The 16450-nt window shown below is 37.9% G+C and overlaps 1 non-coding gene across 1 annotated transcript; it reads right to left on the reverse strand.

Annotated features, from left to right (window-relative positions):
- Positions 1-4194: 4194 nt before the first annotated feature.
- On the reverse strand, positions 4195-4302 carry LOC130947018 (small nucleolar RNA R71). Its single transcript, XR_009072432.1, has one exon. It is a non-coding gene; the product is annotated as a small nucleolar RNA R71 (small nucleolar RNA).
- Positions 4303-16450: the final 12148 nt, after the last annotated feature.

Genomic DNA, 16450 nt, shown 5'->3' on the forward strand with positions numbered 1-16450 from the left:
TATTCCTTCATGAACCTCGGCTAAAGCAAGATCAGTTTCTATCCTGCTTAGATACTTTAAGAGGGGATGAGTATAGCCTCGCCTATACATGTGATCATTTAACAATGTAAAGAATGAAGCTTATCTCTTGAATTTTTTTAAATTAGTGATTTCAGAGGAGATATTTCCAGTTTTTAGGTAATGGATGTAAGGCCATCGCCAATCATCTTTGTCAGCAATGTGGAAAATGTTAATGAAATAGATGCTTGGTGTAATCAAAGTAGATTGTAAAAGAGTCGCAGTGTGTAATTGTGTACTGGCGAGTTTTGACAAGATGTCAGCCCGGTGATTTTATTCTCTGGGAATATGATAAATTTCAAATTTTAAAAAATGAGTTATAAGTGTTTGACAACATCTAAATATTTTGTTAAAAGGGTATTTTTCACTTGAAAAGATTGATTTACTTGTTGTATGATGAGCGGATAATTTATACGCTTTTTGGCATTGTTTTTAGTATGTTTTAGTTAGTTTTTATTATATTTTTATTAGTTTTTAGTTAAAATTCACTTTTCTGGACTTTACTATGAGTTTGTGCGTTTTTCTGTGATTTCAGGTATTTTCTGGCTGAAATTGAGGGACCTGAGCAAAAATCTGATTCAGAGGCTGAAAAGGACTGCAAATGTTGTTGGATTCTGACCTCCCTGCACTCCAAGTGGATTTTCTGGAGTTACAGAAGCCCAATTGGCGCGCTCTCTACTGCTTCGGAAAGTAGACATTTTGGACTTTCTAGCAATATATAATAGTCCATACTTTGATCGAGATTTGATGGCCCAAACAGGCATTCCAAGTCAGCTCAAGAATTCTGGCGTAAAACGCCGGAACTGGCACAAGAATGGGAGTTAAACGCCCAAACTGGCACAAAAGCTGGCGTTTAACTCCAAGAAAAGTCTCTACATATGAAAGCTTCAATGCTCAGCCCAAGCACACACCAAGTGGGCCCGGAAGTGGATTTTTATGTCATTTACTCATCTTTGTAAACCCTAAACTACTAGTTCTCTACAAATAGGACCTTTTGCTATTGTATTTTCATCTTGGTTCTTCTGGTTCCCTCTCTGGGGCGGAAGCCCATGATCACCATTATCACTTATGTATTTTCAACGGTGGAGTTTCTACACACCATAGATTAAGGTGTGGAGCTCTGCTGTACCTCGAGTATTAATGCAATTACTATTGTTCTTCTATTCAATTCGGCTTATTCTTGTTCTAAGATATCACTTGTTCCTCAACTTGATGAATGTGATGATCCGTGACACTCATCATCATTCTCACCTATGAACGTGTGCCTGACAACCACCTCCGTTCTACCTTAGATTGAGTGTTTATCTCTTGGATCCCTTAATCGGAATCTTCGTGGTATAAGCTAGAATTGATGGCGGCATTCAAGAGAATCCGGAAGGTCTAAACCTTCTCTGTGGTATTCTGAGTAGGATTCAAGGATTGAATGACTGTGACGAGCTTCAAACTTCTGAAGGCTGGGCGTTAATGACAGACGCAAAAGAATCACTGGATTCTATTCCAACCTGATTGAGAACCGACAGATGATTAGCCGTGCTGTGACAGAGCGCGTTGAACATTTTCACTGAGAGGACGGGACTGTAGCCATTGACAATGGTGATGCCCAACATACAGCTTGCCATGGAAAGGATTAAGAAGGATTGGATGAAGACAGTAGGAAAGCAGAGAGACGGAAGGGACAAAGCATCTCCATACGCTTATCTGAAATTCTCACCAATGAATTACATAAGTATCTCTATCTTTATTTTATGCTTTATTCATAAATCATCCATAACCATTTGAATCTGCTTGACTGAGATTTACAAGATAACCATAGCTTGCTTCATACCAACAATCTCCGTGGGATCGACCCTTACTCGCGTAAGGTTTATTACTTGGACGACCCAGTGCACTTGCTGGTTAGTTGTGCGAAGTTGTGATAAAGAGTTAAGATTGCAATTGAGCGTACCATGTTGATGGCGCCATTGATGATCACAATTTCGTGCACCAAGTTTTTGGCGCCGTTGCCGGGGAATTAAATGTCCTAACTACAATTTCGCATTTGTTCCCTGCAATAACAGTGCCAAGTTTTGATCCGTCAACAACACCAAGTTTTTGGCGCCGTTGCCGGGGATTGTTTGAGTTTGGACAACTGACAGTTCATCTTGTTGCTTAGCTTAGGTATTTTTTCAGAGTTCTTAAGAATGAATTCTAGTGTTTCAAGGTGATCTTCTTATCATCACCAAAGCAGATTGATTCTCATCAATTTAGCTCTTGAATGTAATGTCCTGCTGAAGCTTGGCTAGCCATGTCTAATTTCTTTAGACTAAAGCTTTAGACTAACATTGCATGATTCCTGGAATTCTCATTAAGAATTTTGATATCCTTATTTTTTTTCACTCAATTTTCAAAAAATCCAAAAAAAAAAATATAAAATCTTAAAATAAAAAAATATATTTTATGTTTCTTGTTGAGTCTAGTGTTTCATTTTAAGTTTGGTGTCAATTGCATGTTTCTGTTCTTCTTGCATTTTTCGAATTCATTCATGTGTCTTCATTAATCTTCAAGTTGTTCTTGATGATTTCCTTGCTCTGATCTTTAAATTCTCTTGTCTTGAGCGTTTTGTTGTTTCTCATATGCATTCTCAATTTGTTAGTGTCAGTGGTATACAAACTTCTAAGTTTGGTATCTTGCATGCATTGTTTATTTGATTTTAGTTGCATTTTGATTATTCCTCAACATTAAAAATTCAAAAAAAGTTTTTTAATTTGTGTCTTTTCAAGTCAATAACACAGAGAATTGAAGATTCAGAATATACAGCAGAGAAATTACACAAAAAAAGCTGGGCGTTCAAAACGCCCAGTGAGGAAGGAAAGCTGGGCGTTCAAAAGGGTAGTGTTTTGGGCGTTAAACGCCTGAATGGATACCATTCTGGGCGTTTAACGCCAGGATGGCACAAGAGGGAAGATTTTGTTTTTAATTCAGATTTTTTTTCAAGTTTTCATCATTTTTCAAAATCAAATCTTTTTCAAATCATATCTTTTCAATCATATATTTTCAAAATCAATTTCTTTCCATTTTCAAAAATACTTGCGAACAATTAATGATTTGATTCAACATTTCAAGTATGTTGCCTTTTCTGTTGAGAAAGGTTTAATGTCTGAATCATATCTTTTAAATTTCTTGTTAGCCAAGTCATTAATTTTCAAAATCAAATCTTTTTAAATTATTTTTCAATCATAACTTTTCAATCATATCTTATTAATCACATCTTTTTCAAAATAGTTTTCAATCATATCTTTTTGATTTCTAATTTCAAAGTCTTTTTCAAAAATCACTTTATTTCTTTCCCAATTATATTTTTCGAAAATCATTCTTCAATTTTTCAAAATGTTTTTTTTTAATCTTTTTAATTTATTTTCAAAAATTTCTTCCCCTCTTCTAACATCCTTCTATTTATGGACTAACACTCCTCCTCAATGCACAATTCGAACTCCATCTCTCTTGATAAGTTCGAATTCTTCTACCTCTCCTTCTATTCTTCTTTTCCTCTGACACCTCAAGGAATCTCTATACTGTGACATAGAGGATTTCATACTTTCTTGCTCTCTTCTCTTTCATATGAGCAGGAGCAAAGACAAAAGCATTCTTGTTGAGGCTGACCCTGAACCTGAAAGGACCTTGAAGCGAAAGCTAAGAGAAGCTAAAGCACTACTCTCTGTAGAGGACCTAACAGAAATCTTCAAAGAAGAAGACATGGCAGCCGAAAATAACAACAATGCCAACAATGCAAGGAAGGTGCTGGGTGACTTTACTGCACCTACTCCCGACTTCTATGGGAGAAGCATCTCTATCCCTGCCATTGGAGCAAACAACTTTGAGCTTAAGCCTCAATTAGTTTCTCTAATGCAACAGAATTGCAAGTTCCATGGACTACCATTGGAAGATCCTCATCAGTTTTTAGCTGAATTCTTGAAAATCTGTGACACTGTCAAGACTAATGGGGTTGACCCTGAGGTCTACAGACTTATGCTATTCCCTTTTGCTGTAAGAGACAGAGCTAGGATATAGTTGGACTCACAACCTAAAGAAAGCCTGAACTCTTGGGAAAAGCTAGTCAATGCCTTCTTGGCAAAGTTCTTTCCACCTCAAAAATTGAGTAAGCTTAGAGTGGAAGTCCAAACCTTCAGACAGAAGGAAGGTGAATCCCTCTATGAAGCTTGGGAAAGATACAAATAATTGATCAGAAAGTGTCCTTCTGACATGCTTTCTAAATGGAGCATCATAGGTATCTTCTATGATGGTCTGTCTGAACTGTCCAAGATGTCATTGGACAGCTCTGCTGGAGGATCTCTTCATCTGAAGAAGACGCCTGCAGAAGCCCAAGAACTCATTGAAATGGTTGCAAATAACCAATTCATGTACACTTCTGAAAGGAATCCTGTGAACAATGGGACGAATCAGAAGAAATGAGTTCTTGAGATTGATACTATGAATGCCATACTGGCTCAGAACAAAATATTGACTCAGCAAGTCAATAGATTTCTCAAAGTCTGTCTGGAATGCAAGCTGCACCAGGCAGTACTAAGGATGCTTCATCTGAAGAAGAAGCTTATGATCCTGAGAACCCTTCAATGGAAGAGGTGAATTACATGGGAGAACCCTATGGAAACACCTATAATCCTTCATGGAGAAATCATCCAAATCTCTCATGGAAGGACCAATAGAGACCTCAACAAGGTTTCAACAACAATAATGGTGGAAGAAACAGGTTTAGCAATGGCAAGCCTTTTCCATCATCTTCTTAGCAACAGACAGAGAATTCTAAGCAGAGGCACTCTGACTTAGAAACTATGGTCTCTGATCTAATCAAAACCACTCAAAGTTTCATGACTGAAACAAGGTCTTCCATTAGAAACTTGGAGGCACAAGTGGGTCAGCTGAGTAAGAAAGTTACTGAACTCCCTCCTAGTACTCTTCCAAGCAATACAGAAGAGAATCCAAAAGGAGAGTGTAAGGCCATCAACATGGCCGAATTTGGAGAGGAGAAAGAGGCAGTGAGCGCCACTGAAGAAGACCTCAATGGACGTCCACTGGCCTCCAATGAGTTCCCTAATGAGGAACCATGGGAATCTGAGACTCACACTGAGACCATAGAGATTCCGTTGGATTTACTTCTGCCATTCATGAGCTCTGATGAGTATTCTTCCTCTGAAGAGGACGAAGATGTCACTAAAGAGCAAGTTGCTAAGTACCTTGGAGCAATCATGAAGCTAAATGACAAGTTATTTGGTAATGAGACTTGGGAGGATGAACCTCCTTTGCTCACCAAAGAATTGGATGACTTTACTAGGCAGATATTACCTCAAAAGAGACAGGACCCTGGGAAGTTCTCAATACCTTGTACCATAGGCACCATGACCTTTGAGAAGGTTCTGTGTGACCTAGGGTCAAGCATAAACCTTATGCCTCTCTCTATAATAGAGAAGCTAGGGATCTTTGAGGAGCAAGCTGCAAGAATCTCACTAGAGATGGCAGATAATTCAAGAAAACAAGCTTATGGACTTGTAGAGGATGTTCTGGTAAGGGTTGAAGACCATTACATCCCTGCTGATTTCATAGTCCTAGAGACTGGGAAGTGCATGGATGAATTCATCATCCTTGGCAGACCCTTCCTAGCCATAGCAAAGGCTGTGATTGATGTTGACAGAGGAGAATTGATCATTCAAGTGAATGAAGAATCCTTTGTGTTTAAGGCTCAAGGATATCCCTCTGTAACCATGGAGAGGAAGTATAAAGAGCTTCTCTCAAAACAGAGTCAAACAGAGCCCCCACAGTCAAACTCTAAGTTTGGTGTGGGGAGGCCACAACCAACTTTTAAGTTTGGTGTTGAACCCCCACATTCAAACTCTAAGTTTGGTGTTGGGAGGTTCCAACATTGCTCTGAGTACCTGTGAGGCTCCATGAGAGCCCACTGTCAAGCTACTGACATTAAAGAAGCACTTGTTGGGAGGCAACCCAATGTTATATTTATCTATTTTTCTTTGTTATTTTATGTTTTCTATAGGTTGATGATCATGAGAAGTCACAAAATCAATTGAAAAAGCAAAAACAGAATAAAAAACAGAAAGAAAAATAGCACACCCTAGAGGAAAACTTGCTGGCGTTTAAACGCCAGTGAAGACAGCAAATGGGCGTTTAACGCCCAGTCTGGCACCATTCTGGGCGTTTAACGCCAGAAAGGGGCATCAGACTGGCGTTTAACGCCAGAAATGGGCACCAAGCTAGCGTTAAACGCCAAAAAGGGCACCAGCCCGGCGTTTAACGCCAGGATTGGCAGAAGGAGCATTTTTGCTCGCCACTTGGTGTAGGAATGAATTATCCTTGACACCTCAGGATCTGTGGACCCCACAGGATCCCCACCTACCCCACCACTCTCTCTCTTCTTCACCCATTCACCAATCACCTCAACACCTCTTCCCCAAAAACCCCTCACCTATCAAATCCTACCATTCTCTTCACCACTCACATCCATCCTTCATAAAACCCCACCTACCTTACCATTCAAATTCAAACCACTTTCCCTCCCAAACCCACCCATATATGACCGAACCATACCCCCCTCTCCACTCCTATATAAACCCATCTTCACTCCTTCATTTTCACACAATCTAAACACTACTTCTCCCATTGGCCGAAACACAAAGCCCCACTCCATATCCTCTATTTCTTCTTCTTCTACTCTCTTCTTTCTTCTTTTGCTCGAGGATGAGAAAACCTTCTAAGTTTGGTGTGGTAAAAGCGCCGCTTTTTGTTTTTCCATAACCATTTATGGCACCTAAGGCCGGAGAAACCTCTAGAAAGAGGAAAGGGAAGGCAAAAGCCTCCACCTTCGAGTCATGGGAGATGAAGAGATTCATCTCAAGGGTGCATCAAGACCACTTCTATGAAGTTGTGGCCATGAAGAAGGTGATCCCCGAGGTCCCCTTCAAGCTCAAAAAGGGTCAACTTTGATCAAAGGTTGGACCAAGTCCTCATAAACATCTGTGAAGAGGGCGCTCAATGGAAGAGAGAGGGAAACTGGTTCAACTAAGAAGGCATAACCTCAAGCCCATCACCAAGAAAATGGTGGAGCAAATAAAAGAACCTCACCAAGAGCATGAGGAAATTCCTCATCATGAAATCCCTGAGATGCCTCAAGGGATGCACTTTTCTGTTTTTTTTCGAATTTTCATGCTTATGTTTATCTATATTTGTGTCTTATGATCATTAGTGTCTTAGTGTCTATGCCTTAAAGTTATGAATGTCCTATGAATCCATCACCTTTCTTGAATGAAAAATGTTCTTAATTGAAAAATAGAAGAATTGCATGAATTTTGAATTTTATAACAGATTAATTATTTTGATGTGGTGGCAATACTTTGACTTCTGAATGTATGCTTGAACAGTGCATATGTCTTTTGAATTTGTTGTTCATGAATGTTGGCTCTTGAAAGAATGATGAAAAAAGGAGACATGTTACTAAGGATCTGAAAAATCATAAAAATGATTCTTAAAGCAAGAAAAAGCAGTGAATACAAAAAAAAATGAAAAAAAAGGGAAAAAGAAAAAGAAAAAAATAATAAAGTCGTGATCCAAGGCAAAAAGAGTGTGCTTAAGAACCCTAGACACCTCTAATTGGGGACTCTAGCAAAGCTGAGTCACAATCTGAAAAGGTTCACCCAATTATGTGTCTGTGGCATGTATGTATCCGGTGGTAATACTGGAAGACAGAGTGCTTTGGGCCACAGCCAAGACTCATAAAGTAGCTGTGTTCAAGAATCATCATACTTAACTAGAAGAATCAATAACACTATCTGGATTCTGAGTTCCTATAGAAGCCAATCATTCTGAATTTCAAAGGAATGAGTGAGATGCCAAAACTGTTCAGAGGCAAAAAGCTAAAAGCCCCGCTCATCTAATTAATACTGATCTTCATAAATGTTTTTGGAATTCATTGCATATTCTCTTCTCTTTATCTTATTTGATTTTCAGTTGCTTGGGGACAAGCAACAATTTAAGTTTGGTGTTGTGATGAGCGGATAATTTATACGCTTTTTGGCATTGTTTTTAGTATATTTTTAGTATGTTTTAGTTAGTTTTTATTATATTTTTATTAGTTTTTAGTTAAAATTCACTTTTATAGACTTTACTATGAGTTTGTGTGTTTTTCTGTGATTTCAGGTATTTTCTGGCTGAAATTGAGGGACCTGAGCGAAAATCTGATTCAGAGGCTGAAAAGGACTGCAGATGTTGTTGGATTCTGACCTCCCTGCACTCCAAGTGGATTTTCTGGAGTTACAGAAGCCCAATTGGCGCGCTCTTAACTGCTTTGGAAAGTAGACATTCTGGGCTTTCCAGCAATATATAATAGTCTATACTTTGCTCGAGATTTGATGGCCCAAACAGGCGTTCTAAGTCAGCTCAAGAATTCTGGTCTAAAACGCCGGAACTGGCACAAGAATGGGAGTTAAACACCCAAACTGGCACAAAAGCTGGCGTTTAACTCCAAGAAAAGTCTCTACACATGAAAGCTTCAATGCTCAGCCCAAGCACACACCAAGTGGGCCCGGAAGTGGATTTTTATGTCATTTACTCATCTTTGTAAACCCTAAGCTACTAGTTCTCTACAAATAGGACCTTTTGCGATTGTATTTTCATCTTGGTTCTTCTGGTTCCCTCTTTGGGGCCGAAGCCAATGATCACCATTATCACTTATGTATTTTCAACGGTGGAGTTTCTACACACCATAGATTAAGGTGTGGAGCTCTGCTGTACCTCGAGTATTAATGCAATTACTATTGTTCTTCTATTCAATTCGGCTTATTCTTGTTCTAATATATCACTTGTTCCTCAACTTGATGAATGTGATGATCCGTGACACTCATCATCATTCTCACCTATGAACGTGTGCCTGACAACCACCTCCATTCTACCTTAGATTGAGTGTTTATCTCTTGGATCCCTTAATCAGAATATTCGTGGTATAAGCTAGAATTGATGGCGGCATTCAAGAGAATCCGGAAGGTCTAAACCTTGTCTGTGGTATTCTGAGTAGGATTCAAAGATTGAATGACTGTGACGAGCTTGAAACTCCTGAAGGCTGGGCGTTAGTGACAGACGCAAAAGAATCACTGGATTCTATTCCAACATGATTGAAAACAGACAGATGATTAGTCGTGCTGTGACAGAGCGCGTTGAACATTTTCACTGAGAGGATGGGACTGTAGCCATTGACAACGGTGATGCCCAACATACAGCTTGCCATGGAAAGGAGTAAGAAGGATTGGATGAAGACAGTAGGAAAGCAGAGAGACGGAAGGGACAAAGCATCTCCATACGCTTATCTGAAATTCTCACCAATGAATTACATAAGTATCTCTATCTTTATTTTATGCTTTATTCATAAATCATCCATAACCATTTGAATCTGCCTGACTGAGATTTACAAGATAACCATAGCTTGCTTCATACCAACAATCTCCATGGGATCGACCCTTACTCGCGTAAGGTTTATTACTTGGATGACCCAGTGCACTTGCTGGTTAGTTGTGCGAAGTTGTGATAAAGAGTTGAAATTGCAATTGAGCGTACCATGTTGATGGCACCATTGATGATCACAATTTTGTGCACCATTGTACTACTAGTAAAGAGTCACAATGTACCTTTATTGCAGAGACATTTAATTCGATGGCTAACCTTAAGCCGGTAATGAGTGCTTCATATTCGGCCTAATTATTGCTGGCCTTGAAGGAGAAGCATAAAGAATGCTCCAAAGCTATTCCATTGGTGTCTTCAAGAAGGATTCCTGCTCCTGATCCTGGAGAGTTAGAGGCACCGTCAACGTATAGTGTCCATTCTGCTGGCATATCATCGGAGATAGGAGCAGTAAATTTGGCAACAAAGTCAGAAAGGTATTGTGATTTAATTGAGCCTCGGGATTGATATTTGATATCAAACTCGAATAATTCGATAGACCACTTTATTAATCGGCCAGATAGTTCTGGTTTTGTGAGCACTTGTCGTAGCGGCTGGTCAGTTTGGACATTAATGGTGTGATTCTGGAAATAAGATCGGAGACTTCTAGCTGAGAATACTAAGGCCAGAGTGAGCTTTTCTATCTTTGGGTAGCGAAGTTCGGCATTTTGCACTGATTTACTGGTGAAGTAAACAGGTTGTTGGATCTTGTCCCTTTCTGTAACATGAACAAAACTTATTGCCCAATCAGTTATAGATAGATAAAGATAACGTTCTTTTCCAAGTTCAGGCTTTTGTAAAATGGGAGGTTCGGAAAGAATAGCTTTTAAATTTGTAAAAGCAGTTTCACATTCATCATCCCATTTGAAGTTGTTTTTCTTTTTGAGTAATTGAAAAAAGTGAAAAGATTTAGAGGCTAAACAAGGTAAAAATCTTGATAAAGTAGCAAGTCTCCCTGTTAATCGTTGGACCTCTTTGACTGTTTAAGGACTTTGCATATCCAAAATAGCTCGGTATTTTTCTGGATTTGCATCTATACCTCGGCTTGTCAACAAAAAGCCAAGGAATTTAACTCCTTGGACACCAAAGGCGTATTTCTCAGGGTTTAACCTCATGTTGTATTGTCGGATTTGTGCGAAGATCTCCTCAAAGTCGTCCACATGAGATTTTCTGACTTTGGTTTTGGCAACCATGTCATCGATGTAGACTTTGATGTTTTATCTTGGTCTGATGGGTGCATAAGGATCTGGTTATAACCAGAGTATGCATCCATAACACTTAAAGTGCCATAGCATGATGAATTATCAACTAAAGCATTAATGGATGGTAAAGGATATGCATCTTTAGGACATGCTTTATTTAAATCAGTAAAGTCAACGCACACGCGCCAGTTATCATTATGTTTCTTTACCATGACAACATTAGCTAACCATGTTGTAAATCGGATTTCTCAAATGAAATTGGTGTCAATGAGCTTTTTGGTCTCCTTTAGGGATGATATTTTCTTTTCAGATCCAAGGTTACACTTTTTCTGCGCTATAGGTTAGACTGATGAGTTAATTGATAGTTTGTGAGATATTACAGAAGGATCAATGCCTGGCATGTCGGCAGGAGTCCAAGCGAAGAGGTTGGCATTTTGTTGGAGAAATTAGACGAGCTTCTACATTTTGCCAGCCTACATAGTTAAACCTATAAAAGTGAACTTGTTTGGATTGTTAGTTAAAGAGATTTTCTATAACTCCTCTCTCGAGGTAGAACGATCTTAAAACTCGGCGCGTGGGTCTAATTTGGCTAAATAGGGAAGCTCAAGCGAGTTGTGGATGACATTTACTTGTGCACGTATAGCTCGGTTAGGCATTTTTAGATTGATGTTATAACAATGCCGAGTTTCATAGTGGTCAATGTGAATTGTTGCAACAAGGTTGTCCTGCACATGAAACTTCACACATAGATGAATTGTAGATACAATTGCCCCGAACTCATTAAAAAAGGGTCGGCCAAGTATTAAGTTATAAGGACTGAACCAATCAACCACAAGGTATTGAACATCTAAAGTTTTTGTTAGAGAATTCTCACCAAGTGTGTTTTGTAACCACACTAAACCCAATACGGGTACTCGTTCACCTGAAAATCTAACCAGATCTCCAGTGGATGGCTGCAGTATGTTACTACTCAACTTTATCTTCTGAAATGTGGAGTAGAATAGAACATTGGCGTTGCTTCCTGGGTCCAACAAAACTTTTCGGACTATTAGGTCTCCTAGTTGAATAGAAATGACAATTGGGTCGTCTAAGTTGATTTCGGTTGAATTGAAATATGATGGTTAGAGCATCATTTTAGGAAAGGTTGGTGATGCATGAGCATCTTTCCTATCTTTTCCTATTAAATTTGAATTTGAATTGATAATTTTAATCAATATTTAATATATTTTGGCCACTATGAATTCTACTTTGAGTTGTGTGCAATTCTGTTTATTTTAGATAGCATTCGGATGGATTTGACGGAGTTTTGTAGCAGAAAAGGAAGAAAGCGAATGATGCTGTCAACCCCGACCTCCTTGCACTCAAACAGAAATAACTTGAGCTACAGAGATCCAATTGACATGATTCTAGTGGCATTGAAAAGCTAACTTCTAGAGTTTTCTAACAATATATAATAGTATACCCTTTTCTTCCATTTTGTATGGACCACTTCATGCCAAACTTGAGGAAGCTCAAGTTTGGCGCCAACACTAAGAAGCCCCAAGGAGAACGCGCTGCCATCTCCACGCCGAACTTGAGTTTACTCAAGTTCGGAACCAACACAAGGACTTCAAGAGAAGCTACATGCCAGCTCCATGTCAAACTTGATTTTACTCAAGTTTGGCGCCACAATGAAGAATGCCAAGGGAATATGTGTTGTCCACTCCACGCCAAACATGGATTCTTCCAAGTTTGGTGCCAACCCTTAACACAATGGTGGTCCCCATTCGTTCTACACAAGGCTGCACGAATTAATTAGTGGTTTTGATTTAGACTTTATTTTATTTATAATTAAAAAAAGATATTATTTAGTTTTAGAAAATATATTTTACATTAATTAGGACTAGATATAAAAGGGAAAAGAATCAGCCCTTTGGGCTCTTCTCATCTCTTCTCTTCTACCTCATTTCACAATTTATAGTTTTCAGAATCCTAGTTTTCTCTCTGAACCATGAGCAACTAAACCTCCACTGTTAAGGTTAGGAGCTCTGTCTATTGTATGGATTGATAATATTACTTTTTTATTTTAATTCATGTACTGATTTATAAATCAAGAATTGTTTTTCGTTCTTTATTTTATGAATCTGGGTGGAACGGAAGTATGACTTGGTTCTAATTGAGTTCTTGTATAACTTGGAAAAGCTCTTTACTTGAACAACAAATTGAAAACAAATTCTCCTAAACTTCTAATTATCTGGACTTAACGGGATACGTGACATATAATCTTCTTATATTTGGATAATTAGGGTTTTTGTGGCATATAAACTAGAATTAAACTTCACCCTCTAATTGAAATTAAGTGACCAAGGAATTGGTGGTTGATGAATGTTAGAGGAGACTAAAAAGGTCTAAGGAATTAGGGTTTACTCACATATAGTTTGCCATGAATTAAATCTTGCATGATTAAAATAGTTAGTAAGAAAAGTCAATCCAGAAATTAGATAACTCTGAAGCCTTAACTGTTTCTCATTATATATATTTCACCTCAATTTACTGCTTGCTGTCTTAATCTCTGAATTATTGTTTAATGTTATTGAACTCTTAAACACCATTTTCTGTTTGTCTAACTAAGTAAATCACTTAACCATTGTTGCTTAATCCATCAATCCTCGTAGGATCAACCCTCATTCACTTGAGGTACTACTTGGTACAACCCGGTGCACTTGCCGGTTAGTTTGTGGGTTATAAATTTCGCACCAGTTGGTGCAGTTTGATGATTGTTTATGGTTCTTTCTACATCGAGCATAGCTCGGTAAGTGCATTTGCGAGCGGAGCTTGATGCTCCCCCACCAGTGAAGCCCTCAGATATGCAATTGATCACACCTTGGGGTTGATTGGGCTGAGCTGCAAGTGCTTTTTCCTTGTCCCGAGAAGATTGACCTACAGAAGATAAGTCAGAATGATGTGTGTTACGCTTTTGGATGTGGCCGCCAATGTATTTATCCAGATGTCCTTACCGAGCTAAGTGTTCAAGCAAATCTTTGGCTATGACACAATCATCAGTAGTGTGCCCGTACTTCTGGTGAGAAGCATAGTACTTTGTCTTGTCCACATTCTTCGTATCTTGGTAGGTTCTGACCTTCCAAGGAGGTTTGACGAGCTTTGAATTTAGTATTTCCTTGATGATTTCCTCCCTTTTGGTGTTGAACTTGGTATAGGAATCATAACGCGGTGCCAACCGAAAAGTTTTCTTATTGTCCCGGGTTTTATCGTCATTTTTATTTTTTTAATTCTTCTCGGATTTCTGAGCTTGGCGTAACTCTTCGATTTTCATTTGACCTTTAGCCTTCTGTCAAAACTCGGCAAAGGTTTTGGTTTTGGCCACTGTGATTGCTTCTTGAAAATTTCCTAGGCAGAATCCACTCTTTATAGCATGCAAGTGCACCTTGGGGTGGAGGTTTGGGATGCTCATTGCCACTTTGGTGAAGCGGGTGATATAGTCCTTTAAATTTTCGTGCTGCCCTTGCTTGATAGTGTTTAAATAGTCGGAGTCATGTAAATAAATCGAAGATGTAGCAAACTGATCTTCGAATTGCTTGGCGAGCTCGTGAAAGCGTGAAATAAAATCTGCAGGCAAAGATAAAAACCAATAAAGTGCAGGACCGTCTAAAAAAGTAGAAAAATAACGACATAAAATAGGATCAGAAGCACCGTTTACTATCATCATGGATCAGAATTTTTCGACATGTTTTTTCGGGTTTCCCATGCCAAAGTAGGGAGTCAATGTAAGTGGGAGCGAAGTTCCTAGGCAGCCTAAAATTCATAACGCCAGCCGTGAATGGTCCAGCAGCGTTGTCCAACTCGTCATCGTCATCATTTTGTTGATTTCCCTTTGGTCATTGAGTTTCAGAGATGTGTGTTGGATCATAATTGTCTTCCTCATCTTCTGGCCACTCATTATGTCTCAATCCGAGCATTGGTTAACTCGACTATTTAATTTTCCATTCGTTGATTTTCTTCCGCCATGCGCTGATTGGCCTATTGTAATTTTGTTACCATTCGAAGAAGCTCGGATGGTGTAGGAGGAAGTAGGTCAGGATCTGGGAGTTTTAGGAGGAGGTAGCTCGGATGAAAGAAGGATTTTTATTTCGAGGCTCCACGATAGGCGCCAATTGTTCTTGCTAAAATTGGCCAGTGTATAGCTTGTCCGCCGGTGAATGTCTGCAAACTGTCCGTCGAGATGAGTTATACGTCGACAGGAGAGAACAAAGGAGTGGGTACCTACAAAAGGCACTCTGACACTCAAGTCAACAAGTAAATAATAAGCTTTGCAGAATGCAATAATCTAAACGATTTTCTTACCCTTTTCTATATATCTAAAATGAAGAGTAACAGTTGTATCTCTGAATAATAGTGCGTTACACAGAGAATAATAACATATTTGAATATTTTAATATTTATTTGAATGATTGTTTTTTATAATTAATCTATAGTATTTATAGTCGAATTATAATGTATAACCGATACACTCATATCAAAAAAAAATTAATTTTCTTTTTCTTTACTTGGTCTTATGCGTGGTTTTCTTTCTTAATCACCAAGACTTATAATTTCAACATGTGAGATATTAAAATGTGGGGATATGGCCGAAGGAGCGAGATATTTAAATAAAATTTTAGTTTTATTTATCTTTAATTTTTTATATGTAAATCATACATAATTATTATTTTTTAACTTTCTTATTTATTTGGTTACCAAGTAAAATAAATTTTAACATGTGGAGAAATGAGAGAGAGAGATTTGGATAAATTTGAGTGTATTTTTCTTTTATGTTTCCTGTATATTTATACATATCTCTAATTATTAACTTGTGGTGAGTAGATGAAAAAAGAGAATGAAAATATTAAGAATAAGAGTGAAAAAATGTTCTGTTAGAATTTATAAAAATATTATTTGTATATTAAAATCAATCACTAAAATTAGCTACTAATATATTTGTGTATAAATATATATATAATTTAATTTATTTTTAATATATATTTATATTTTAATATGTATTTTATACTAGTAATTAATTTTGATAGCTGATTTTAGTGTATACGTAACATAATTCTAAAATTTAATCTTAGAGAATAGTTATTAAAAATAATAATTATTTGACCATTTATTTTTATTTTATCAGATCAAGTAAACAATTATTCTAGTATAAAGTATAAACGACACTGGTATCATATGTTATCTAAGTTCCAAAATATCTCTAAAAATATTTTGGTAAATTTAAATGAATCAAAGAATATTAATAAAAATTTCGTTAAATTTAAATCCAATAATTAAATATCATTATTCCAAAAATTTCGCCGATCATTGGATTCAGGGAAGGGCTTGTTAAGCAAATCCACGAGGAAGAGGCAATAGAATTAGAGGTGATGCCAATAATAGATGAAATAAAGGAGACTGTTTGGGATTGTGAGTCAACAAAGGCACCAGATAGTAATGGGTATAATATGAATTTCATAAAGAAGTGCTGAAAAGAATTAGAGAAGGAGTTCATTGATGCGGTGTTAGAATTTTTCCAGTCATCTAAGCTACCTAGCGATTCGAATGTCACTTGGGTGGCGCTGGCACCGAAGTTTACTGGAGCCAGAGAAATTAAGGATCTCCGGCCAATTAGTATGGTGGGCTATGTTTATAAGATAATTTCTAAGGTACTGGTTCGGAAA

Source organism: Arachis stenosperma, chromosome 8 (assembly GCF_014773155.1).
Source record: "Arachis stenosperma cultivar V10309 chromosome 8, arast.V10309.gnm1.PFL2, whole genome shotgun sequence".
Taxonomy (NCBI): domain Eukaryota; kingdom Viridiplantae; phylum Streptophyta; class Magnoliopsida; order Fabales; family Fabaceae; genus Arachis; species Arachis stenosperma.